The sequence below is a fragment of the Phyllostomus discolor genome, chromosome 3 (genome assembly GCF_004126475.2).
Source record: "Phyllostomus discolor isolate MPI-MPIP mPhyDis1 chromosome 3, mPhyDis1.pri.v3, whole genome shotgun sequence".
NCBI lineage: Eukaryota > Metazoa > Chordata > Mammalia > Chiroptera > Phyllostomidae > Phyllostomus > Phyllostomus discolor.
The window spans coordinates 157,139,386-157,165,425 of record NC_040905.2 but is presented as its reverse complement, the minus strand read 5'-3'; positions in this window follow the sequence as shown (position 1 = coordinate 157,165,425).

Genomic DNA, 26,040 nt, shown 5'->3' with positions numbered 1-26,040 from the left:
TAAGAAGTCAGAAAACTAAAGTGATTAATATCACTCCTGTGAGGCAAGCCTGACAATCTGTCCCACAATCTGTGAGCTTTAACAAAACCTCTTTACCACTCTAAGTACCAGTTTTCTTGTAGATTGGGAATAACCATAAACCTATAAGTTTTAATAAAATAATCATATAAATTGATTAGTTGTGTGTCTGACACAAAATGCTTAATACATGTCAGCTAATACTACCATCATATGGGGGAGTTAGAAAATCTTGGGATCTTGTAAAGGTGCTGCTGTCTGAGTTTGGTTAATGTCATCTTTGTGATCAAAATTTGCTTCTAATATAATTACCTACAGATTTCCACTACCTTTTTCTGAGATGCTCTTGTTCTATCCATCATGAAGAATTGGAAACAATTTCTCAAAGTTTCAATGCCAAAAACTTAAGTAGAAACAAGTTCCCACTTCATTCCTTTTAAAAAGGAGCACAAAAAGTGTAATAGTCCAAATTCATTTTTTGAAGTTTTACACTCGATAGCATTAAGCCTCACCACTTTCTCTTCTGCTTCTTTCCCAATCTGGGCAAATCGAAAAGAAAAGGCCTGGATGTTCAATCCTTTGACACTAAAGGGTGTTTCAAATCACACAGCCCTGACTTACAAGGGCAATAACTCTCACCTTGGGCCCTCCCTAACCACAATGAAACCCAAGCAGATGTTTTTTACATCTATCTGAAGTCATTTTGGGTCAGAGAACATGCCTTGCTCTACCCCACCTCATTCTGTAGATAATAAATCACTTTATATACTCCTGGTGTGTGTGAGTGTGTGTGTGGCGTGTCATCAATCTTGACACCTGAATCAAATTCTGGGTAGAGTACATCCTGTGTCTAGTGAGTGTTCACAGCAGCAAGCATACCCAAATACAAAGCTAATCTACAGGTTATTTTCACATATCTGGACAAGCAAAATTTAGGGAACTTTTCCTAGTAATCTTTTGTGTCCATATTTTATAAGAGAGGTTTCCAGAAAGTCTGTTTCATAAACCCTATAGAACACAGTATAGAGTACAGTAAAACAAACTTTGAGAAAAAACCTTGATAAGAGTTTTTATTTAAACTGTTTTCACTCAGAGGATCAAAAGGTCATTTTTGTATGTCAAATATAAAAACAGATTATTTTAATGGGTTTATTATATTTTTTAGTTCAGTCACAATAAAATGCTTGAATGGGCATTATATAAGAAGAGTATTTAAAATATCAACCTAGAAGTAAAGGTGTACAAGACTTGTAAGATAATGTATATTCTACCATGTGTTCTCCACCTAACTACATCCAGGCAACAAATTTTACTAACTTTTGCAAACAGGGACTATTTAAATTAATTTGATTTACAAAACTTTGGTTCTATAAAATTTTAGGGATCAATATATTGTTAAGGGTCAGATACATGTATATATCCCACATTTGTAAAATTATGGGGAGAAATAACATAATTTTTCATATTCTATAAACTATATATTAAAAGTTTAAAATCCATTTTATACTTATACTTTTTATACTTAAATTTTATACTTATCATTTCAAAAGAAAAACTGGCTATAAATTTATAACATACAAGAAAGTGATACATGATACTTCATTCAACTTCCAATCATTTGTGGAGTGCCTCCACTATGCAAAATCCTGTGTTGCAGGGGGAATGTGAAGGTCAGGAATGAGCAAGGGGTGCACTCCTAATGGAACAAAACAATTGTGGAGCAATGCTGCATCACTCCAGGCCCATTTTTCTTACACTGTTCTTTAGATTCCATCCCTAACATAGAAAAATCCTAATGATTAAACTAAAATACACTCTGTTGATATTTCTGTACTCTGTTTATCCCAGCTTGATCTTCAAAGGATCATCTACATAATGAAGTTAAATGAAATCTATATCCCTGTCAAAGAAGATTTCTGGCAACTGGTCCTCAGGTAAAGTGCCTTAAAGATAATTTAAAAGGGCATTTTGATATCCTCGGAGACTCTAGACAAAAAATCACAAAAGTTATTAAAATATACATGAGAAAATAAAACATACTCTCATCTCTCATATTAGGCTTGTTTCATTGGTAAAGAATAAATAGAATAATCCACCTGTATATATTAATCTTAAAGTTATAGTCAACAAGTGTGAAAAATTTACCATGAGTGTTCCTAATTTGATGCTTTTATAGTTTATTGTCATGCCCCTCTGTAGGAATGTTCTTTTATCTTCAGCTGTGGAGAGTCTTATCTTTTGAAATGCAGGGGAATTCGATCCCATCCACAGCCCACCAGCTGACATCCTTCCACCTAACTATTCAGTTTTCTAAAACCCTGGATTTCAGTGTATTATGAGAATATGAGAAGGAAGGCCACCTTCTATATTTAAAATAATTTTTATTGTTACTTATATGTTGAACATGATGAACAGTTATAGAGCTATAACTAAAGAAATCAAATGAATCAGGAGGTCCAAATTGAAAAGCCTTGATTTTTAAAATTATCTCCAGGTGAAATTTTCTTTTAGAATTATACAGAATTCTTCTAATCAAAAGTAAACTTAGTTTAAATCACTAGTTACTGATTACCTGAGGTTGGGATTTTTCCTGTTTCACAAACATTTGAGAAGATGAGAAGGAAATTAAGCAGAAGAAAATATTTACATAATCTAAGATGCCTAAAAACATACAGCAGTGCCAACAGGTATATGAAAAGCTGCTCAGCCTCACTGATCATTAGAGATATGCTTATCAAAACCCCAATGAGATATCACCTCCTGACTACTAGAATGGCGGCATCAAAAAGGTAACAAAAGCTGGCTTGTTTGTGTAGAAAAGGGAACACTTATGCACTGTTAATTAAACTACAAAGTGGTACAACCACTATAGAAAAGAGTATGAAGTTTCTTCAAAAAATTAAGAAGAAAACTACAATATGATTTGGCAGTTCCAGTTCTGGGAATCTGAAGGAAACAAAAACACTGTGCGGAAGATATACGTGGTGCGTGCCCGCGTTCACAGCCGCATTGGTCACCGCAGCCACAGCGTGAAAACCGCCTCAGCGTCCACGGCTGGGTCAATGCATGAAGTTGAGGCTTATATACAATGAAACATTATTCAGTCATAAAACAGACAAAATCCTGCCATTTTCAACAACATGAATGGATCATGAGGGCATTATGCTAAGAAAAGTCAGAGAATGATAAGCAGAACAAATCTCACTTGTATGTATAATCTCAAGGTACAAAATAGAAACAAAATAAACAAAAAAAAAATCAAAGAAATAAAGGTGGTTACCAGAGGTGAGGGTTTAGGGTGAGAGAAATTGCATGATGGTGATCAAAGGTACACACTTCCAGAAAACAACATGAATAAGCCCTGGGGATGTAATGCACTTCATGATGACTACAGTTAACACTGCTGTATGGCACCTATGAAAGTTGTTAAGAGAATAAATCTTAAGACTTCTCATAATGAGAAAATTTTTCTTCTTCTTTTTTTTATCTACATAAGATGCTGAATGTTAATTAAATGTTGCAGTAATAATTTCACAATACATGTAAGTCAAATTATGATGTTGTACACTTTAAATTTATAGTGTTGTATGTCAGTTATATCTAAGTAAAACTGGAAAAAATAGAGTAAGTCTTCACCAATTTCAAATTAGAGTAAATATTAGTTCAAAATAATTAAAATAATAGAAATTTTAAAAAACAATGCCTGCAGTTCCCAAACTTTTGTTATTTCAGAATCACCTGGAAATACTTCTTCTCAACCCATCCACCAGAATTTCTGTTTCCGTAGGTCTGGATTTGGGCTCAAAATACAAGGGAAACCCCCAAAAATGGAATTGTCTTCTGGAAGGTGGGTCCCTTGTAATATAGGCTTCCCCCACTGGGTGAGAAACCCATCTACATTGGTGTACCAGCTAGCATTGCTGTGAGAGGCTGCGTTTGGCTTCAGTGAATTTTTTTTTAAGACTCTTTCAATGTATTTGCTTATTCATGATGGGTGATTTACCAGCACACCTGCCCACACCACACTGAGTGTTCAGCAGTTTTTGACCAAAAATGGTCTGACCCCCATGCCCCACCCTCCCTATTTACCCAGTCTCATACCAAACAACCTTTTTTGTTTCCCCAGATGAAAAAAGTCCTCAAAGGGAAACATTTGCCACTGTGAAAGAGGTGAAACAAAAAATGGCAGAAGCACTAAAAGGCATCACAATCAACGAGTTCAAAAACTGTTTTGAGCAGTGGAAAAAATGTCTTGATAGGTGTATTGCATTAAATGGAGAATTCTTCAGAGGTAACTGAAGTGTAAATATGTAATAATAAATACACAATTTTTATAAATAAATTCTGATTTTTGGGTTCCCCCTTGTATGAATTTATAAGTCCTAAGATTACATAGGTGCTGCCAATTCAGGAACCACATTTGATTGAGAATCACTAATCTGAAAATACTGTACATACAATTTAGTAATTTGGTAGTTTTTTCTTCACTTATGGTACTCTCTTTTTACCAAAGAGATAGTGGCTTTCTGGAAGCTTTTATTTCTCCAAGACATTCTCTACTTAATATCCTCTACAGACAGAGGAAATAAAAACTATATGTAAATTATTTAAATAAATTATAAGCCAGGTGATTCTTATATATTTACCTTAGAGATGCAAAGTTTTAATTACTCTCTTATATTACGCACTAAGCATTTTAGTGTTTGTTTGATTAATGTGCCTATTATGATGCCTTTGACTCTTAGGATGGCCCTGGAGCCTGCCCCAGCTCAGAACTCAGTGTGTATAAATGTATATGTATTTATATGTATATTGCAGTGCATAGATACATATATATACTTGTATTTATAAAGCACAAGGTTAAAACTGAACTACTAAATAAATATTCTGATCAATAAATAATAAATAAAAACTGTTTAAAAACTGTGAACGAGGTTCGATTCCCAGCCAGGGTACATTCCTGGGTTGCAGGCCATAACCCCCAGCAACCGCACATTGATGTTTCTCCCTCTCTCTCTTTCTCCCTCTCTTTCCTCTCTAAAAATAAATAAATAAAATATTAAAAAAAAACTGTGAAAGAGGAAAAACAAGTCAGATATAATGAAGGTTAAAGTTACCCAGGCAATGAAATACATACAGGGTCCAGAAGGAGCAATACCTGCCTGAGTGTGTGGTTAGATGGATAATAATATGGGTGTAATAATGTATAGTTTTAATTTGAGCATTTCACCTAAAATATCATATGGTGTGCTTGAGTGTGATAGTGTTATGTTATAGAATTACATGCTCATGATTTTGTCATAACAGATTTTGTAATAAAAAGGGGGTGTTATTTGTGCCAGACCCTGTATTTTAGTGGTAAATGGTGGTTAGTTTACAGGCAACTTATCTCTAAGCTCAATATTTATAGCAATATTCTATTTTCAGTTTGATTGATGTACTGCATCTTGAAACAATGATATACACAAATTAAGGCTATCTGCTCCATCCCATACGCTTAGTAGATGAGATGAGGTAAAAGGAACCAGCACAGTTTGCATGCTTTGTTTTGTCATGGTTTCTAAAGTTCACCTAATATTCAGCAGTTAAGGCTGTTCTTGGGAAGCCACTCCATGAGCAAAAGTGGCAGAGAAGAGAATGCAGTTTCCAACCATGATTCATTTTAGACTATATATTTTCTTTCACTTATAACACTTAAACAAAAAACTGGATGGAATCCCAACTGAATTTTAGATTCCATAGATATGCAAAATTTAGCCTGAGCTAGTCTTCAAGCATACATATGTAACACGTTCTGCTATTTTATACTAAAATTGTTGAATCCTTCACAATCCTCTGAATTAAAATGACTATCATGTGAAAACTCATCCTCATTAAATTTTGAACAAACCTGTTTAACACTTACTAAAGGTCAAGATTACAATTTCAAAATTGACTTAGAAGATTTGTTTAAGTGAACACTCTGATATGTTTGAGAACAAGGATCACAATTCTGTTGCATTTGTCCTATAATACAAACTATTTTACAGCCAGTGACTCCTTTGAAACTCCTGAGGACACAATCTTTTATAAGTGTACATATACAAAGATGCTGGGATTCTAATAAAAAAATTTAAAAAAACATTGTAAAATAGGCCCTGAAGAAAGGTTGAAGGAACCAGCTAAATTAACTATAGGTAATTGTAGAGATATGAGGAGATGTTGGATAAGCCTCTGTAAGCAGTCACTGAAAGAAAGATACGACTTTCAAAAGTGGTAGAATTGGGTTTGAAGCCTGACTCCACCTCCTACTGGCTCCATGATTTAGAAAATTTACTTAATGTTCTTGACTTTCAAATGTTCTTTAACATGGAAGTTACAGTAATTCCTGTATAGGATTAGTTAGACTTAATTGACCTAGAACAGTCTGTCTCAGCGAACACGGACTTATTTTTTTGAGAATGTATTTTAATTGTTCAATATGGAATTTCATATGTGCACTATGCTTAAAATAGGCTTAACTGAAAAGAAACAAGGCTACTTTTCCACCCTACATAAGCTACTTGGACAAGATGAGCCTTAAGACTCATTTAAAAATTAGAGGAATTGAATTGGATGATTTCCCAGGGCACTTATTTATTATTCTATTATATTCTAAATAGCTGTTCTAAGAAATTCTCAATTTAAATTATATTAAAATTTGCACCAGATGAATTACCCTAATGTTAGCTAATAAATGTCTAAAATCTGTGGTTCTCAACTCTGGCTGTATATTACAATCAATTGAGTGCCTTTAAAAAATATGGGCACCCCAAAATGAAATCAGAATCTTTGTGTGGTACTAAGTACCAATTTTTTAAAATTTAATTTACTTTTAAGTTGCCTGGTGATCCACATTGTAGTTAGAGTTGTGAACCAACACCTTACAGGGAAGTCATAAATGCTCCAGGCTTGAGGTAAGTTAAAAGTGGATTTAGCAAGAATCTATTTTTTCCCCAAGCTAAAGATTCTCTGAAACAATCTATTGTTTTCCAGCTAAGCATTCTCTGTACTTCACAGAATCCATTCAGATTCCTCATCCAAAATCTATTCTCTTATTTCCATCTGTCTGGATATCACAAAACCCCTTCAAACTCAGCTTGTTCAAAATTGAATTCATTTCCATTCATTAGTGCCTGTTCTTTAGCAGTATTTTTATATATCTGTTAAATCTCCATTCTCCAATTTCCCAAGATCAAAATCACATCATGAAATTTAAAACTTTTCCTTCTATTACATCTGCAGTTTCTCTCTCTTCCTCCCCTCACCCCCTCAATTTCTATTTCATTTTTAAAAGTCATTAATCTAGAAAAGCTCTCTTCAAACCCCTCAAAACTGGGTTAGAAATCATGCTGTAGGTGTTCATAGACCCCTTGTCCTTTCTGCCATCAGACTTAATACGAAGTCACTTTTGGGTTTATTTGTGTAATTTGTTCAATGTAGAATATGAGATTCAAAAAGGCAAGAAAAATGTTTTTGCTATTAATATTCAGAAGCAACATAAACTGTTCAACACACAAGAAGTACTTAATAATTATGAAGTAGTGAAAAGTAAAAATATTCTTTGTTATTGTTGGTTTGTACTTAATTAGGCAGAGCATCTTTACATGAGTCTAGTGGTGGTATGCATTTGTTCTGTGAATTAGTTTTACTATGGTATAATCATCCTGACATTCACATACTGCAGTCTATTCATCTGAAGACAGAGACTGGATCTCGATAAGCATATGTGAAATTAAAACTAGCTCTTTGGTGTCAAATGTACACCAAACTGACATATAGCATAAAAACATCCAGCCAATTGACCTAATATCTTTAGGTTTGTATGTGTCATGAAGTAAAATCCTTTCAATCCTATTCATTACAAGACTACAGAATCTTATTTTTACAGATCCTAAAGGTGAGTCATCTGTCATTGTGCATTGGTTGGGTGCAATCTCTAGATTTTGTAAGTTCTGCCTCTTGCAACTCATACCAGGAGGAAACTGGGTCTGGTTCTCCAGTCACAGCCTGGGCTCTTATCCTAGCAACTCTGGGGGCTTGTATGACCCTGAGAAAGTGCTTCACTTTTTTTTTGCAGTTCTTATTTTTTAGCTGGAAAAAAAAAGAGTTCAAACCAGATGTACTCTCAACTATTTTTTTTAATTCTAACATTCTATGATTTTTAGAATTATTTATGTATAATTATCGAGACTTAATTTCTCCCTACTGAGGAGTTAGATGGGAGGAGTCTTGCATGCATTTGTGTCTGTACATGTGATAAAACTATCAAAGTTGGAAATGAGTTTTATTAAAGAATATTTTATTTTGCCCCTAACAAAAGTAAAGGTATTAGTTTTCTATAAAGCTTAAAATAATACTCATTTTTAAAAAAATCTTATAGTTCTAGTGTGTCAGAAATACAGGCACAGCTTAGTTGGGTTCTCAGTTCAGGGTCTCAAAAGGCTGGAACCGAGTGTTGGCTGGGGTTTCAGTATCATATGATCTTCTAATTTCATGTGGTTTTTGGCAAAATTCATTTCACTTTAGTGGACAATTCATAAAATCTAGTTTCTTCAAGGCCAGCAGGAGAGAAAAGGTGTCTGTGCTTCCAGTCTATCACCTTTTGAGTCTTTTTAAAGATCCCAACTAATCAGGCTTCAACCAGTGTGGTTCATTCGGTTGGCCATGATCCTATAAGGTGAAGGGTTGCCAATAAGACTGCCAGTCAGGGTATGTGGCTGGGTTGTGGATTCAGTTCCCGGATGGGGCATGTGCAAGAGGCAGCCAATCAATGTTTCTGTCATGCATCAATGCTTCTCTCCCTTCCTTTCTTCCTTCCTTCCCCTCTATCAAAAATAATAAACAAACAAACAAATAAATAATCTTTAAAGGTCCCAACTGATCAGGTCAGGTCCATCAAATAACCTTCCTTTTGATTAACTTAAAGCCAACTGATTATGGGCTTTAATTACATCTGAAAATGCCTTCATTTTGCCATCTTCAATGGATTGAAGCATTTTCAGGGCCAGCTTATATTAAAGGAGAGGGACATCATACAAGGTGTGGGACATGAACTTCATCTCAAAATTCTGCATAGCACATTCATACATGGTCTACAACATAATCCAAATAAATTTGCTATATAAGACCTCTGTTTTAGACATATTTCAAATGATATTAATGTTAAATTTTAATTGTCAATATAAACATTTTATGAAAGCTATTAATGTTTAATTTCAACTACTTACTGGAAAAATTTACTTTTAATTGGGTTAATTATTGTAATACAGTTTTTTGTCAGTTATTAACTCTTGTGTACCTCTTGAAATGGGCAAAATGTAAAGAACTTAGTTGCAAATATACTTATTTTTATCAATTCTACATGACATTGCAAGAATGTAATGTTTAAAACTCAGAATTGGCAAAGAGATGATCTATTTGTTTTCACATAAGAGAGTAAAGAAATTAAAAGTGCCAAAATAAAATATTTGCAAAAATGACTGTTTTGTTTTATTTCCCCTTATATTACAGTCATAAAGTTCTTTATAGAAATTCAGTATGTCAAGATGTTAAATAATCCCACCTGGATTTTTCTTTCTTTATGATGAAATACCTAGAAATAATATATTAACATGAATCTAAATTTAATTATTATGGAAACATTATACGATGATTAACAAAATCACAGTATTTATAGCAAGATGCCTATAGCAAGATTCAAGTTTGAATCCCAGTACCATCAGTAACCTACCAATTCTGTAACATTGGAGACACTACCTATAATTCTGGGGTTTTGTTATCCTCACAACAGATGTCAAACTCAGTAAGGTTATAGAGAGGATTAAACGTGTTAATTTGTTTCTCCATGTATAGAAGAGCCTGGTGAGAGGTGTGTGTGTGCGTGTGTAAAATATATTGTTAAATATTTTAATCCATATTAACATAAAAGTATATATTTAAATTTTAGACATGTGTGTATATGAAATCCCTAAATAAATATTGAAACATAGAGGGACAAAATAATGACAATATAATATATATTTGAATTCTTGATTCAAAAGGTTCCTGGCCTTGAACTATAGAATAGATACATATTACAACACCCTACTGCAAGTAACAATATTCACATTATCATACCATTCTGAGTGTTTGTTTTAATGGTTAGGATCAATATATACACAAAGTGCTAATGCCTCAAACATGATAGAAACACAGAATATATATTTAATAAACTTAAAATGTAAAAGCAAAGTTAAATCTTCCAGAAAACAAGTAAAAGGTAGCAAGTAAAGGGAAGTGTTGAAGAAAGTAAGATCACTAGCATTCTCACTAAGTATAGCAGGGGTTCTCAATTTGCTGCACAAATTGACAGTACAAAAAGCCGAAGTTCAAATGAGCCACGTGTATAAGCAAAATTAATCAAGAGAATAATTATAAAAAGTACTCCTATATCACATATTGAGAGGAATGAGGAAGATTGGAAGGATAATATAATTGCACAGCAGTCATTTTTCATAGGTGAGTGTCAAAAAGTTATCATCTCAGGTTGACAAATTGAGAAATAGAGGTATATGCTTATTATTTGCTGGTAGTTCATGAAAGAAATGTAAATCGAAATTTGCCTCTGAAAAGTGGGATTACTGTAGAGAACTGTAGGGGCAAATGCTACTTCTGTGCTATTTTGTGCCATGCATATGAATATAAATACATATAATACACAAATATATATATATATTTATATATGAATTGTATATGTATGCATACATAGGCATGTCTCTATATATCCACAACACACACACACACACACACACACATATATATATATATATACACACACACATACATGCATATCAAGCTATCCACATCAACATGTAGCTAGCTAACTATCACAAAAGAGAGGCAGAGAAAGGAGAAAATGTAGGGAACAGTGCTTATGCCTGGGTGTTTTACCCAAGTTGCCATCCTACATATGTAATCAAGAGCTTGTAAATTATTCATTGTACAGCAGATAGCCTATGGTTCAAGACTGAAAATCCCTTCTTTGGGCCTAAGGTAGTAGTTAACAAGGGTAGGGCCATGATTGTGCTCATGGTGCGGTGTGGCATGGTGTGGTTGTGTGTGTATGTGTGAGTGTGTGCTTCCTTTAAATAAAAGTGCCCCAAAGACTAGGTAGATGCAGGCCTAGGACCTGTAACAAGACTTCGTGAATGGAGCTAAACTAACTTTTGGAACAAGTGGTTCCTTTTTGGACCACTCAGTTGATGTCTCTGCATAGTAAAACCTGCACAATCCAGCAGTGTCTCTTAACACTTCATAGTCCTAACACATGCAGTCCTGCACAGAAACTGTTTCTGCTTAAATGCTGATGTGCCCTACTGAGATACTAAGCGCCATTAAAATGAAATCCATACACTGATACCCTCAATGCTACTGCACATGTCCTACCTCAGGCTTCACACTCCCCTTAGGAGGGTATACAGGCACCAGGCAGGAGCCAGGAGAAATGCCATCACACAGGGAGAAGCAAGAAGCCACATAGTGCTGATGGAGTTAGTCCCCACTTCCACCAGACCGGTCTTTGTTGATGACCCTTTCAGTTTGGGCTCCAATTCCTTCCATGTGCCTGAGCCCTCTTCCTCTCACCTTTGATCTCCTTTCTTCTTTTTTTTTCATGAATTTACAAGCAACTGTTCCAATTTAGGAGAATCACTTCTAGATAATTATACAATATCCTACAGGCCTCAGCCCAAATGACCAACAGGATGTTTTGCAAAATAGAAGAAAATCTTCTAAGAGATATTCTTCTCCTGACTCTCAATTTTTACTCCTCCAATGCTGTGGTGCATTGCTTATTTTTATAGAAATGTAAATAACCTATGAAGCCTCAAATTCAACATTGACTAGAGCAATCCTATATTCAAAGTCAGAAGACAATTATGAATCAAAAATTCAAGAATTTACTCTACAATATTTTAGTAATTTGACCATAAACCTCTTTTAGAAGGCATGGAAAAACAAAATTTATCTCCACTTAAAAAAATTGTGGGGGGAAAGGTGATTGACTTTGCTTTCATCATCTTAAGAAAAAAAAAGGAATTAACTTAAAACATCCATGAAAATTGTAAGGAAAACCGTAAACCTATTTGTATTATTCTTTTAAAACTATTTTAGAAGCAGAATTTTCTGTTCATAGTCTCTAATGCCTCATTAGCTCCCGAGGTATTAGTTTTAAAAACAACTCTACAATTGCTCATTCTCAAATACATTACAAGACCATCCCTTCCATTTCTCTACAGAATTTAAAAAACATCAGTGTATCTGTTAACTTACTGACACAAGTGAAAAAACAATAACACAATTTAACTTCTTTTTTGTTTGTTTGTTTTTGTTTTAGGAACACAGAAAATATAACTTATTTGTAGTTCAAGGATAAGATGAAAATACAAAGCCTACAATTGATGAAAATCCATTACAAATAAAATATGATGCATACAAATATAAGATCCTCTGGAGGCCAGGAAAGAATAGCAGGAGAATTGGCTTAAGAGATACAGTTCTTATCATAATTAAAGAATTAGGAGGAACACAGAATTCTACAGTAATGACATGCGCTTGGTATTTAAAAGTGTCTCTGGCATGAAAGCTTCATCATTGCCTCATTTACTTTACAATTTCTAAAATATAGATATGGCAACAACCCAGATCAGAACTGGGAAATTAAAAACATTTCTTCCTTCCTGTGGGATTTATTTCAGAGATGCTAAAATATGGCTGTAAGAAAATATACAGTGGTGGGGCCCATCTCGCTCTTATCTGTACTCAAAGACACTGACCATATGCCAAGACATCAGTAAGACACCAGTCAGGAGTGTATGATGTGGGATAACCAAAACATTGCCACGTACTTACTCTGAATCAAAATGGACATTTTTGTTATCTTCTTTTTTTTTTTTATTTCTTGCAGTCTTTGGAAAAACAAAGGCTAGATTCAAATTTGAAGAAAAGATTGCCAGGATGTGACTAATTTAAGAGTAGTTATAATAATTAAACAAAGAATCTACTAGACTGAAGTGTTGCTAGTGCTTTGGGAGCTATATAAGCAAACCAAAAGTTTAGTCAGTAAATGCCTCAAGCTTGTAAAATCAAAACCTACAGACAACCAATTGAAAATGGCAATTAGGCATTAAGGTCTAGCTGACCAGTAGTTCCTTTACTTTGCTTCCCCCTTTTCTCTATAAAAGCCTCTGCCTGAGCTCCTGTCCTTGGAGCAACCCTAACCACTTCTGGCTTGGTGCTGCCCAATGCAGATCCATGTTTGCTCAAATAAACTTAAAGCTTGTAATATGGCTTAATTTATTTTTTAAGACTCCATGTTATAAAATATAAAACACATATTTCTATTCAGTACACACCTATGGAGTGTGAACCATGAGGCAAGCTCCAGTTTTAAGTGCTGTAGATGTGAAGGTGAGCAGAGAATGGAAAACCGTGCTAGCATTGATATGACTAACATCAGAGATGGTACAAATGACTTCTTTGAAACAACATCTTTAATCATGATAATGACAATTTTACTTGGTTTTGAAATCTGAAGAAAAAGTGGAAGTAATTTGGCAGGGATGGTCACCTTCACCCCTGGCCATCAATGTTAATACTGCACCTGAACTTCAATTAGAAAACTATGGAAAAAAAAAAAAACAGAAAATGACTTAGTGCATAGATAGATTCTTTATTCATCATGAGAGTTAATCAGAACATTGTAAAAATGGTACCGAACAAGAAATACTGCAATGTGATTTGGAACCAAACATGTATTCAATATGTATTTTAAAATGCCTGTTGTATACAAGACTGAGTGTCTCTCTAATAACATATAAAATATATATCAATATATAATATAATTATTATATTATATAAAATATGTTCATGTATATTATATATCACGTACAATATAGCTATAATTATACTATATACTTCCACACATGAGGCTTAAATTATAGTAATAGAAATAAGATATGAATAAGACAAATTACAATGAAGAGTGGGATGCAATGGAAGAGAGGTGAAAATAAAAAGATCAGGAGTATTTAGAAATAGAGGGACCTCTTGTGATATATGTGTGGGTGTTGAAGAGGGGCAGGGGAAATAGGTTTATAATTACATTTTCACAGAATTTGTTTCAGTGAAATTTAAAAGTGGGCATTGTGGTTCACTTGAATTTATTATAAATGTTGTCACTTATTAAAAACTCAAGATGAGCTAGTAGTCAAATCTTTTCTCGTGATAGGACAGACATGTTATATTACTGAACTTGCAATATCCTAATAAAATCTGGGAGCCTCCCCAAAGCCCTGCAAGGACAGCAGTAAACAAGGAGTGCTGGTTGCTGCTTGCAGCAACTTCCACATTGTAGAGCATCCAAACTGCTATTAATTTGTTCGAGAGAAGTTAAGATTTTTCTTCCTCCATACCTCTTCTTTCTGTTCCCTTTGTATGACAGACTGGCTATTATTGTTTCAGAACTGTTAACAAAGACAATCTTTAGCTGGATGGTTTACTTTTTTTCAATCTGCAATGATCTGATGGAGGCATTGATGCAGGCATAAACCCATAAATCAGCTTCCAACTTAAGAAAGAGAATGTCAGACATTTGCTTTGGGGATTATAGTATACATGAGAAAGCTGTAGTTGTATCACAGTGCAGCTTCATGTTGGAAAGCCTCTTTTAGCTTTCTCCCCATATGTTTAAAATGACACATTTCACTAAATCACATTATAATATATAAATTAAGAAAATAAGTTATATTATTGATTTCTACATTGGATTAATCTTCCTAACACTCTAATTTCAGCCCGGTTTTAAACAATGGGACCACAGGAAGTATGTATTGTTTCAAAATATATTTAAAATACATTCATAATATCTGGCACACATTAGGTGTAGAAAAAAAGGGAAATTTGGGAAAAAAAAAACACACACCAAAAGGCAGCATTCTACACATGCTGAAGTACAATGAATAAGGGTCAAGGTCACAACAAGTCAGTGTTATTTTGGAGGATTCAGTGTTAGCTAGTTTCATAATTAAATGATAAATGATCTCAAAAAAGGAAATCATACACATGCACAAAGTCCTATAGATGCTTTTGCATATGAAATAAACTATCTTGGTATAGAAATGCTAAGCTAATGCTAGAGAAATGTAAGAGAAGTGTTGGCTGTTTACCTAATGCTGAAAACGTCTAACAGTCTGACCTATTTTTTCTAACACATGCAACTGTTCAAGAAATCTGCATTGATTGCTCCCAGTTAGTGATTTATTTCGGAGTAAGTATGTAGTGAGATTAGTCTTGAGTTATGAAGAAAATCTACTTGGAGGGCATCTGGGAAAGGTTTCCCTGCTGACAAATAGAGACACTTAACACAGATGGAGCCATTTTTTGTTCCCTGGAGACTGACGACTGCATGTCCTTCCTAGACTGTGTGGCCACCATGCAGCCACAATGGATGGCATTTGAATGGTGAAGCCACTGGGCTGCAGAAGGCAGAATAAAAAGGTTGTGCTGTAGGTTGAGTTATGGCTCCAAAAGATATCAACATTCCAAACCCTTTAACCTTTCAATGTAACCTTCTTTATATGACAAAAGTATTTTTCAGTTGCGATTAAGTTAATGATCCTGAAATGGGGAGATGATCCTGAAATATCTGTGTGGACTATAAGGGAATCACAAGTGTCCTTGTAAGAAGGAGGCAGAAGAGATCTTTTCACAGAGAGGACAATATGACATGAAAGAAGCACAGAAAGATTTGAGGATGTTACAGTGCTGGCTTTGAACACAGAGGAATGAGCCAGGGGCCAAAAAATGTAAGTAACATAGACCAAGAATCTTGAAATAACAGGAAACAAATTCTCCTCTAGAGAATCAGAAGGAAAGGTGCCCCTATAGTTGCTTTCATTTTACTCAGTGAAAATAATTTCAGACTTCTGGCCTTCAGAATTGTAAAATATTAATTTTGTGTTGTTTTAAGACACTAGATTTGTGGAGATTTTTTTTTTTTGTAGCAGCATGGGAACTAATACAAATGAAAAGATTGAATGAGCCATTAAATTGCTCTGTATTGGAACCACTTAAGCACAGTAGTGCAAGGTTTACCTGAGTGGCATTGGTGATTATTTTCTTGGGTAAATATTTGTTTAATGGATTGCCATTTTTTAAAAAAAAATTTAAATATTTTATTTATTTATTTTTAGAGAGGGAAGGGAGGCAGAGAGAGAGAGAGAGAGAGAAACATCAATGTGCGGTTGCTGGGGGTTATGGCCTGCAACCCAGGCATGTACCCTGGCTGGGAATCGAACCTTCGACCCTTTGGTTCGCAGCCCGAGCTCAATCCACTGAGCTACGCCAGCCAGGGCTTGGATTGCCATTTTTGATGACTTAAGTGAATCTTGTCCTAAATTTTCATTCAAATGTAGCCTTAAACTCCCCACTAACTTAAATAATTTTAGGTTTTATATTATTAGAAGTTATAAGGCACTGATCACAGCCCAGAAAAAGTTAAAGCATTTATCACAGTATTATGTAATTAATATTAAAACCTATCTCCATAATAACACCATACTTTCAATTGCTCAACTGAAAGATACTAAGGAACCATCTTGAATGAATTTTTTCTCTCACCCCCCACATATAGTCAGTCAGCACGACTTTCAGCTCTGCCTTCAATATCTCCAAAGCCAGACCACTATTTCTCCCCACCACCAGTGGTACCATCCTAATCCTTACTACTTTGTTCTCATCTACACATACTGTAAGCCTGGCAACTGTTCTTCCTGATGCTACACTTACTACACAGAAAGCAGAACGAGCCTTTAAAAACATGCAATGGATCATGTCACTTCTCCTCTCAAAAATGTTAATATCTTCCTATCTCTCTTGGAATAAAAGCTGAAGTTTCCAAAATTGGCTAAAAGTCCACATCTGCTATGCAGCCAGTATTTCAGAATAAAGAAGATACAAGCCCAGAGCTGAAACTGACCCAAAATGCTCAGAGATGACACACGACCTAAAAAAGAAAATCACCTTCACTTTGGGGAAATTTTAAGACTGGTTTCTATCTGGTAAAATCTAATGAAATGTAGGAAAATATGGCAAAATATTCCTTTTTATTGTTATTTTTAGCACCTAACATTATACATTAATTTATTTATTTGATTTTCTCCCCAGGCATGTAAACTGTATAAATGTCTTTTGTTTACTATTGAGTCTTCAGGCCTAAAACACAGTCTTTCTCATTTATGTTACATGAATGCAGAACACTTATTGAGAGCTACTATGATGTATATAAAATAATGTTATATCAATTATTATATGATAGAATAAGTGACTACCTTAACATTGCCAACACTACCTACTTTTATATTCCAGGTGTTCTTGCCTACATTCAGGTGTTCATTTCATGTTTGCTGAGTGAATGATTTCTCACAAATTAGACATGCAAATCACATATAAAAGAAATAATGATAAAAACTCTTGCTCTGGACTGAATGTTTGTGTTTCTCTCAAATTCACATGTTGATATATGGAAGCAGGGCTTTTGGGAAGTAATTAAATTATAAGAGTAGAACCCTTATGAATAAGATTAGTGTTGCTATAAGGAGAGAGATGAGAGAGATGTATTTCTCTCCCTGCTATGTGAAGACACAGCAAGAAAGCAGCCGTCTTTAAACCAGAAGAAGGGCCCTCATCAAGAACCCAATCACCCTGGCAACTCCAATCTCTGATTTCCAGTCACCAGAACCATGAGAAATAAATATTTTTTTTTAAAGCTACCTAGTCTATGGCATTGTTATAGCAGCCCAAGCCACTGAAAACACCTATGAAGGAGGTGTTATTTATCTCATTTTAAATATTAGAATTTAAGTAGCATAGCTAAGATCACGTAGACAGCCCTGATAGGACAGTCCATTCTTAAAACTGCCAGCCTCAAATGTTGTTTAAAGATTCCACATCAAAATGAAATAACAGACCAGACAATCCAACACAGTGTTTGGGGTCCCCTGAAAAAGCCACGGGCTGAAACACTCAGTATTTCTTTACCTTGTACAAAATAATTCTGTTTTTCCTAGACTAACACATAGCATTTTGTCATCTATATTTCAGTTAAAACATAATGAAAATGGAAATTGTTTCAAGGTATACACAATTATCAAAGTTTTGTAGGTGAAGGAACTAGCATTTGACAAGAGACTTAGTTTGGACTCTTCAGAGAGGAATAAACAAAAGGGCTGAAAAGATAATGTTGAAGAATGTTAAATTTTGTTACATAAATTTTATTTACTAACTCTTGTTCTATCATTAGGTTAAGGACACTCGTTAAGTGTTTATAAAATCTAACACTAAAATGAAACGAAGTACTCTGTAGTAAAATGGGTACCTGCTTTACAAATCCCCTCTCCTAAAATTCAGCATATGCTGAAAATCTACATTCATTTTCAAAAGTATAGAAAAATTAACTGACAAATTGTGTTACTTGAGATGTTTTGAGATATGACTCTAGTTCTTTTATATAGAGAGAACAACCATACAGGTCACAAGGGTGACTTTTTCAGAGACACGGAGGTGATACATGTAGTTAGATAGGTCTTAGTATTACTGTATTTTTTCAGGCCATAAGACGCATCTAAGTTTTAGAGGAAGAAAATAGGAAAAACAATTTTTTGAAGCAAAAAATTTGGTAAAATATTTAATAACATAAATAACATAACATTTCACCAATGTAAACAGAACTCAACAGCAGCATTAACAACCATTATTCCTCCTAAACTGGGGGGAGGGTGTGTCTTATAGTCCAAAAATATGGTAATCTAGTCAGAATATTCTACTTTCTTAAGAACAGCATGGAAAAATAATGTGGTGAATCTTTTTTTCTGCCATTCTTACTGTGGATGCTCAGTGATCTGCTTTCTGTAAATACACAATTAAAAATTATGTATTCCATTGATTTTCCTATTACTTATGGTATATTATCTTAAGTATCAAGTTTGTAAATATCCAGGAATCTATGAAACTCTCTCAACGTTGTTGGAAAAGTAAGTGAAAAGTTTGACCAAAATTTGGTGCCTTGATAATAAATTATCCATGCCTCATTTTTATATTGAGTTTGTCAGTAAACACTACCCATTTTTTCCCTCTTTTCCCATGTTTATCTAGAGAGAGTTAGAGACATATCAGGCAGGCTAAACCTCAAATGAATTTGATAATGTTCAGTGGTTATAAATACAGAGATGTCCATCTACTGAAAACACAGGAAAAAAAAATGTCCATTAAGATAAAGCATCTAAGTTGAAAGAGGCAGAAAGGAAGAAAAGTCTAATTATTGGGGGTGGTTACAAGCTAAAGTATAATAACCATTAAAAACAATTACGTTATGTGGTGTTTTCCCCATTTTTGAAAATGACTGAAAATCAACTCAACATAAAAGCTTTGTTTTTCTGGAAACCATTTGCATTTTTAATGGAGAAATAGTTTTTGAACTCTTAAAAAATCCTTCAGAATTTAATTTGTTTTTATTTTATACATACATTTCCATGGACATTTCATTACTGTATTATAAAGTTCTAAATATTTATAGTATGAAAATACTTTAGAGTTCATTTAATTTAATGCTCTCTTTTATAGAGCTATATAAATATGTTCAGATTCCTTAATAGGTAAATCATGGAGTTAGAATGTATCAGAAATTAGATAGTTTTTAATGCCTGTCTTCTGATTGAAGCCCAGTGATATTTTGTAAGTAATAAATTGCATTTGTACTTACTAATCATAAATGAATAAAAACAATGGAGAATAGGTTTTGTTATACTATGTGAGTATATTGAATGATTTGTATCTATTTATCTTTGTTAATAATATATAAAATATGAATGAAAAGAATGCAACATTCTAGTTGGATTGATTTTAAGATTTATAATTATTTAATATCCTGGGAATAGAGGAAAACTTTTAATTGCTGAAAAATCTTTCAAAGAACATTGTATGAATATGGATATTTGAAGATTTCAATTATCCCTTCACTCATATAGTTAAAGATATAAAATTAGTTTCATTGCTATAAAAACATGAGTCATAACATATACATTCTAATAATACCTAAGCTTTACGTGACTTCCAGATTCTTTGAGAAGTGTGCTAATTACCATTACCACACAGAGAAATTACTAAGGAAATCAACTACAACCATTATAAGAGAACAATATAACAATAGTCTCAATGCCCCTAGCTTGACTGAGAGATGATTTCTCTTAGGTTCACTCCAAAACAAGATAGGTTCTTGTCATACCATATTATTATCAGGATTTAGAAGTTTTACCTTCCATCTACACTTTTATTTTCTGAGTTCACTCTAGTATAATAGGTAGGATGCTCCTGAATATATCCCTATTCGAATTCCTGAGTCCTATAAATATGCTACTTTACAATGGCAAAGTCCCTTTGCCTATGTAAAGTTACAGATCTTATGACATGGAGATCATCTTGTGCTACCTTTAGCTGGGTGGGCCCAATCTAATCACAGGGACCCTTATTACAGGAAACTTTGTCTGGCTGAAGCAGAAGAGACATGAAAGTAAAAGAAATGTGAAATGTAATAAGGGCTATCCATTTTTGTTCTTTTGAAGATGGAAAGGGAACTATAAGGCTAGAAGTGCAGATGGCCTTAAGGAGCTGAAAGAGGCCTCCAGGTGACAGCTAGAAGGAAACAAAGAACTCAGGTTAGAAGCCCTAAGGAACATCCCTCTGCCAACCATCGAAATAAGCTTGAAAAGGGTTCTCCTCAACATTCTCCAGATAAAGAGCCCAGAAAAAGGCTTAATTTTGGCCTTGCGAGACCCAAAAGAAAGGAACTAATCAAACCAATACACACTTCTGACCTACAGAATTGAGAGATAATAAATTTGTACTGTGGTATTTTGTTATGTTAGCATAGGAAACCAGAGTTAGCTTTACAAAAACACTAAATATGAGAGGATTTACTTCTTCATGGTCAGAGATAATTTCTTACTCATGATAATATCCTTAGTCTCTTGCAGTGCCTTTCACATAGGAGATGGTCAATAAACTTTATTGATTGAATATAATGCTCTGTTATCTACATCCTTGATCTTACTTTAAGTTGATTTATTTATAATCTATTTTCAAGAAGGATATAACATGATTTATAATAAAAGCAATGGAAATTAAGACCCAAAGATGGAGGCAAACAAAATAAAATGATAAAATGGGATAAAAATACCAGTGGATCTCTAATTTGAAAAAGCAAGTCATAATTTTTGAATCTAAGTTTATCACTGAGTACCCTGTCAGTCAAAACAAAAGAGAAAATACAATTTCTTACACAGTTTTCACCACCCATAAGTATGAAACTACCCAAATCATTGAGACAGGCTCTTTTTTTTTAACCCAGTGTCTGTTTTAAACAGCATTGACTATCATCATGAACATTATCTTTCATAATTCATGGCAGAGGTCTAACATACACTTCTATTTCTGATATCAGACCTCAGTTATGGCTAGACAGTTTAAACATATAAGCACATTTAAGAGGAGCCAGAATGCTGTAGCTTGCACTTGTGATGTTCAGATTACTGATGTTAATAAACAGAACATGCTTAGAAAATCCTTGGGTATGTTAACATGTCTGTTGCTACTACCTTTCAAGGTTGATTCTCTGGGCAGGGAGAACAATTAGCAGCTTTCTTTGATCCCAGACTAATTGTCCATATTGACCAACAGAATAATATGCAGTTTCTCCATCTAAGACTTCTTATAAACAGTGCTTCCAAAGGATAGAACCTCACAGCAACATAAACACACAACCATGTGCCTGATTATCTGCACTGAACTTGGACCACAGACAGAGGAGAAACAATAAATTCATGCTTTGTGCAGATGATTGAAAGTGTACGTATCCAACTAATGTCATTTACAGACAAACTCAAATTATTTCATCCCCAACTTTATTCTTTCCTGCTCAAAATAAACTGTTGGTGGGAATGCAAACCGGTGCAGCCACTGTGGAATACAGTATGAAATTTCCTCAGAAAATTAAAAATAGTACTGCCTCTTGACCTAGCAATACCACTGCTGGGATTGTACCCTAAGAATCCTAAAACACTAATTCAAAAGAAGCTATGCACCCCAATGTTCACAGCAGCAGAATTTACAATAGCCAAGTGCTGGAAGCAACCTAAGTGCCCACCAGTAAATGAGTGAATAGAAAAACTATGGTACATTTACACAATGGAATATGCAGCAGAAAGAAAGAAGGAGTGCCTACCCTTTTTGACAACATGGATGGAACTAGAGAGAATCACACTAAGTGAAATAAGCCAGGCAGTGAGGAACAAATACCATATGACCTCACCTGTAAGTGGAACCTAATCAACAAAACAAACAAGCAAGCAAAATATAACCAGAGACATTGAAGTAAAGAACAAACTGACAGTAACCAGAGGGGGTGTGGGAGACAACAGGGGGAAGAAAGGGAAGGTTAGTGAAAGAACATGTATAACGGACCCATGGACAAAACCAAAGGGGGCTTAGGATTGAGGTGTGAGGTGGGGGTGGATGAGGCCGGTCAGAGTGGTGGTGGGAAAATGGAGACAACTATATTTGAACAATAATATTTTTTTAATCTATGAATTTCTATTTATTCAATTAGATAATATATTTATTAGCACAGGAAGGGGCTCTAGCCACAGGTGTCTGGGAGTGAGACATAAGCAGGTCAGCCTCTGTAGACCTCAGTTTAATATAGTCAACTTCCAAACATGGTCTTCACTGGCTTTGCTTCTGAGGTAGCAAGAACGTAAATACTGTGACCTATTTTTGATTATTTCTTTCTTCTTAAACTGTTGTTAAAGTCTTTACATTCTAAATCACTGGTTTTATCCATTGAATTTTTATTATTTAATGCTGTAGTATTTCCCAGCCTCATTAGAACAATATGTGATGATAATGCCCACCCACTTGATCAATGGTACTCAATCTTCTGACTGATAACCTCCTAATAATAAAACGTGGTGAATCTGAGGAGCCACAATATCTGGAACACATTTCAATACAGTGTACATGAGAAAAATACTTCATTTTTATCTTTTTTAACTTGTGAAACTATCTGTAACTTTATTTCCCTTCATTATTGAGTATTATAAATAAAAATAAATTCTAAAAAGATGCACTGCTTTTTTTTCAGTTTTACATACTCCCTCACACACCAGTGTGCAAGGCATGGACTTAGATTATGTTCTTTTAGTTGCCCTATAATTTTAAGAGAAAAACAGGATTCAGGCAAACTTACAACATCTGGGCTAGATTCTCCTTCCAAAATGCATTTTCTTCCAGTAAAGAAAGTGAATTAACCAGTGTTGGCTTGAGTACTACCAATGCTTAAAGTTTGGATATAGCTGACTTCTGCAAACAGTTATTCTCTTAAAGTCTGGAAATAGCCCACTTCTATAAACAGTTATTCTGTAAAAATTGCTGATGTACACTCCAGAATAATTCACTCATGTATAAATAAATAAGTAAATCAATAATCAATTTGTCAAACTATAAATTGGATTTCCATGGGGTAGTGTAACTAATAGTTGGTTATGCCCTGAGTGTAAAACCAGAACTTTCATCCTTAGTTGTTTAATGAGATCAGTGAGAAAGTGACAGAGGAATGTTGATACAGTAAATATCACTTGAGTATTTACTTCTGGTTATGTGGATTTTACTCCAATGATTTGGAAACATTTCAGACATAGAATATGGCATTCCCGAGTCATCCTTCATATTAAAATGTTCTATTGCCAGAGTTGCCATTTCCTATGGCACAGTTCCAAAGCAAGCAGGGCTAAAGGATGCAGGCATGAATAAATGCAGTGATCCAAAACATCAGGCAGAAGAATGGTTCCCAAAATGACAAAATATATGCAAAGCACAAAAAATGCAGCCTGAAGTTGTTCTTCAATTTTGGGGTTCTTACACTAGAAAGAAAAACTAAAAGGTGAAGAATATATATCTCATGAAACTAGTTTGATTACTAAATCAAATAACCGTTTTGTTTATTTATTTAGTTTGTTTGTTTATGATAGTTCTTAATAGGTTTTTATCCTTGCAGCTAAAGTAACTGTTTCTGCCCTAAAATAGGAGGCAAGTTTCCTCCCCTAAAATGTTAAAGTTAAGAATGCATTATAGGTTCCAGTAGCAATATACTCTAAAAGATCCATTACTCAAGAAAGAAGCTGATTTGACAAATTAAAGTTCCATTGGTTCTAATTATAGTACAGATATGTTCCTTGCCAAGCCATGCATTCAGTTTTTAATAATGATAAAGGAATTTGTTAGTTAAGTTCAAAGAGAATTTCTGGTGCCTGCAATTTTAAATGCACCTTTGCCTCTGCTTATGTGAACTCATTCATTTTATATTTTTCAATCAAGTGTAATAATCTTTAGACAACAAGTTTAGTTTTTACTATCACACAATAAATAACATTTAAAGATCTGAATAAAATGCAAGGAAAGCCTTTTGAAGTACTCTCATATGTGAGATCATTTGGTATTTGTCTTTCACCAACTGGCTTTTTTCACTTAGCATAATATTCTCCAGTCCCACTCATGCTGTTGCAAAAGGTAGGGGTTCCTTTTTTCTTTCTGTTGCACAGTATTTCATTGTGTACGTGTACCATAGTTTTTTGATCCACCCATTTACTGATGGGCACCTGAGCTGTTTCCAGCACTTGGCTATTGTAAACAGTGCTGCTATGAACATAGGGGTACCTATGGTCTTTTGAATTGGTGTTTCAGGATTCTTAAGGTATATTCCCAGCAGTAGAATTGCTGGGTAAAATTTCTAAATTCATACAACATATGAAGTTATTACTTCGTTTTCTAGAAAAGCTACATCATAAGTACTTCCTTCAAAGTTCAGCTGATACCTTTCTGACAAGAATTTTTTCAATCAAATGTGTGTGTGTGTGTATTTGACATTAATTTTCTCCACAGAATATTGGAATTGAAATACTTTTTTTAAAAAAAGAAGAAACTTAAACTAAAAATGATAAAATTTCACAGGTTAAGACAGCACTGTATTTGACAAAACTTTTTGGAGTTGTACTAACACCTTATCACTGGGTATTATTGATTTGGCACCTTTCTTTTGTTCCAAAAAGTGCATCATGGTATAAAGCTTTGAGTGAAATATTAGGTTGAGAATCTAATACTTAGGAGACAAATGGAGATATCTTGGTGTATCACACAATTAAGACTGGGAATTTTTCACAAATGGTGAAATAATGTTTCCCTTACAAATTATTCTCTTTTTAAAAATACAAGTGGTCTGTATGAGTCTTAAAATGAAGCAAAAACAGTGTAAATCAGTAAAATCAATGCTAGAATACCTGAAGTTATTTTAGTTTCAAACCCAGGATCTAAAAATGGTATGAAGAGAAATGTATGCAAAATTTAACAGAACATTCAGTAAAAGAAAAATATTATTCACTAATGTGTAGTCAGAGAAATGTTAAGAAATTACACGCCTTCTCCCAATTCCTGCTAGCTGAAACAAAAATAGAAAGAAAACATGTAATTTTAAAATTATAAGAGCATATCAAAAAAAATAAACCACCATCAATATTATTAGCTATTTCTACTGTAATAAACAAGTTCAAAGTTGATTAAAGTTTCAGAAATAAATTACAAGTTTCAGAAACAGGATGATGAAAAAAATGATGTGCCTATGTCAGAAGAGAAAGAAAAGAAAGAAAGAAAGACAGAAAGAAAGAAAGACAGAAAGAAAGAAAGAAATGACATATTAACCGATAATTTAGCAACAACAAAAACTGTGTTGTTGTCTTAAAGGAAGGGTATAATGGAATTTGGGATCTTCCCCAGTTGTTCGGAGAAAATATTTTCACAAGCCCCAGTGGACTCTAAAGCTTTTGGCTGAAGCTCCATTGTGTTCCATTTGTCAATAAGCCA